Raw genomic sequence first — 3,244 nt, forward strand, 5'->3', positions numbered from 1 at the left:
TTCACTTTGGAACAAAGATGGTTAAGTGGCGATTTCCTGCGGTTGTTTCTAATGATGGGAGAGGGAGCGGTGGGGAATGAGCACTTTGACGAACAGGAGGAAGTGTTGCCACTGACCCGAGTCAGAGAACAGAGGACAGGGATTAAAGGAATCTCATGAAAAGCAGCACTTCTGCTCAGGACGTTCAATAACAGCTGCAGAAACCCGATGTGTCGAGCAGTGTATCTGGAAAGAGAAACAAAGATAATGTTTTAAATATGGAACATTTCTGATGAAGAACTCGAGTTTCCCAAGTCTAATCAAATTACCGGCCTGGTTCACAAAATAGTTTTTCTGAACTTTGAGCGAAAATTGTACCAGCAGGAAAGCATTCATAACGTAGTCAGCAGGATTCGAACCTACGTGGGGAAACCCCAATGGATTTCTAATCCATCGCCTTAACCACTCGGCCATGACTACAGACAGCTCAGGTGGGTTGAGCATTGACCAAATCAGCCGTAATCTCATTGAAAGCTGCCGTTGACGTGATAAGCTGAATGCTTCCATTCTCCTCTCCCACCTCTGCTGTGAATTGTAAGGTGCGAGGCACCAACGTAAAGGAAGAAAAACACAAAGTTAGGAAAAGATATTTGCAGCCAAATTGAGTCAAAATTATTGATTGAAAGGACAATCCCACTTTGGCAATTTGCTAGATCTCTTTGCAAACATGACCAGCAGAGCTGATCAAGAGAGGTATTGATCTGTGTGTTCTTGGACATGAAACAATCCAAGGTTAGTGACATATTCATTTCTTTTTCTGGCGAAGGAGCTGGTCTTTCCATATGCTCACAATGAAAGAGATTTTTCCCAATAAAAGACGGCAAATAAGTCCCATCTCACGCTGACACCATCGTGAGCGCTGCTGTTTCACAATACCACAGAGTCAGGGTCAATTCCCGCCTCATGCAACTGAATGTGTGGAGTTTGCACATTCTCCCCGTGGCTGCGTGCACTTGCTCTGGTTTTCTCCCATAGTCCAAAAATGTACCGGTAAGGTGAAATGGTCGTGCTGAATTGACGTGGTGAATGGAGAGGAATGCATTTGGGCTGGGGCGGGTCGGTGTGGAGTTGCTGGGCCGAAGGACCTGTTTCCATATTGTAAGTATTCTAATCTACGGTAATCAATGGCCAAGGTATGACCCACGTTGTTCGATGGGGCATATATGACTTTTCGATTGTTTTTCTTCAAAGTTTTTTACAACTCAAACGGGAGTGGAAGAAGGGAAATGAATGTCTCCCATAATTCTTGCCTTCTTTTAGCATTCACAGGCGGTATTCTTCCTGTACTTGTTTTTACACTGTGGTTACTGTTAATGTTCTTGTAAGCTACACCGGCTGGTTTCCTCTTTCCTCAATGTTCCTCATCTCTACCCAAACACATTTTCCATCCTTATCTCCTGAATCAATGTAATTTCTAACCATTGCATAATTGCCACGGAAACTGGGCTTTTCACACGCCTGTGTATGTCATTTTCCAATATTAATTGATCGTTTACTGTGTTGCAATTGCGCATGTGAAGAAGAAAACAGAATAGAGGCAGGTGGTCCTGGGTTTCAAACGCACGTAATTGCAGCTAAAACGCAGATTACTGCACACAATACAATCACGGAAGCATCCACCGAATCGTCAGGAAGCACACAATAATTACAATGCTGGATGTCATGTCAGGAACAGGACCAGAAACACAACAGAAATACGTCTCTTGGGTACTATTTTGGACACTTTTCTCAATCAGCTATCGTGTTTTACATATGTTCCATCGGGAGTTACCTCACACAAGGAAGTAACCAGTACTGCAGATGGTCATATAATCCGAGTCTCAAGTCCCTGAGTCAGAGAGACTCAGTGCCCTGTGTGTACCTACAAGGAACAGCTGTGCATGGGGTTTATCGGGTAACTGAACTGCATGAATGCAGCTCGATGGTCGCCTGTCTGCTTCTCCTCTATAGTTTTCTGTGCAGTCCCTGCGTGCAATCTTGTCAACTACGTTTGTCCGGCACAAGATGGGCATTGGTCGTTTGTCTCTGAGAGAGGCTGTTGGTTTATGTGTTGTCATAATTCCGAGTGTAAGGAGGAATCTGGTTGTCAGTTCCCAGAAACTGACTTTAATAAATGGAAGCATGCTTTGTAACTTGCCGCGTGGCATATCCTCGTTGCGAAGTTCGTGCACTGCGAATCACGTTGCGGGACAATCCAATTTTGGCAAAGAATTTGTGTGGCAGTCACGAGTTGCCACGACCAGCTATCCCTAGTTGCAATACGGACAAATGGCAAGAACTGCAAATTCGATTACAGCAGCACAAGGTTAATGTGACAGGGCAAACAGAAGGTAGCCAGAGGATTTCTGGGTGTAGGGCAATCACCCAAGGTACCTTTTCATATGAAAGTCTGTGCATCAGTAGAATCTGTAACCCAAGTAGTCTATGTTGGTTATTCATATTCCAGACAACTTGTGTTATTCCACGTTTATTCTGAAAGTGAATAGACATAGTTATTTCACCGTTATTTCGAAAGAAGATCCTGCATTGAATCTGTTCGACGTTATTTGATGCTGTGGTGAAAAGGTGGGCAATCGCGATGTGACACGTTGCTATTCTTTCATTTCCTTCACTACTGTCCTGGTGAGGGAGAAAGGTGATCACCGGGGCATTGATGGCTTAATTTAATCACGGATACAATTGGAAATGTTCACTCTTATTGGTTCGTTGTTGTTCTGTTTTGTTTTATGATACTTGAGCACTTTCTGGGACTTGGCAATAAACTAAATCTCCAGTAGGTTTGGAATTGCCTCGCTGTTACTTGTGCGAGCGGTTCATGTCAGAGACGACTCACAGTGCATCACAGACAGCACTTAAGCTTTGGTGTGTCTGATCATGGTACTGCCTTTTCAGTTCTGATTCTGTTCCACGTTAAGAGCTGTCAGGTTTTGGATTCGCTGGAGAGGAAAGTGGGTAATGCGATATGTGAGGTATTTTTCTTTAGCCAAAATCTTTGATGACGAACTTGGGAAAGTGTCAAGAAGAATGGTCATTGGCAGCAAATATCCAGAAAACCTTCATCTCTGGATCGGTTGGGCCCATCCACCCTCCAAACAAAATAGCCAAACTCGCTGAGTAACAAACATCATGCTTTTTTTTTTTGCAAATGGTGTATTCAAACCGGTGCCGGTGGCTGGAACATCTCAGAGTTGTCGAGCATGGAAAC

At 43.9% G+C, this 3,244-nt stretch overlaps 1 non-coding gene across 1 annotated transcript; it reads right to left on the reverse strand.

The window, feature by feature from the left end:
* Positions 1-377: 377 nt before the first annotated feature.
* On the reverse strand, positions 378-459 carry trnas-aga (transfer RNA serine (anticodon AGA)). Its single transcript has one exon. It is a non-coding gene; the product is annotated as a tRNA-Ser (tRNA).
* Between the last annotated feature and the right edge of the window lie 2,785 nt (positions 460-3,244).

Source organism: Chiloscyllium plagiosum, unplaced genomic scaffold (assembly GCF_037043375.1).
Source record: "Chiloscyllium plagiosum isolate Xiang-an unplaced genomic scaffold, Cpla_swu_hap1 HiC_scaffold_13, whole genome shotgun sequence".
Classification (NCBI taxonomy): Eukaryota; Metazoa; Chordata; class Chondrichthyes; order Orectolobiformes; family Hemiscylliidae; genus Chiloscyllium; species Chiloscyllium plagiosum.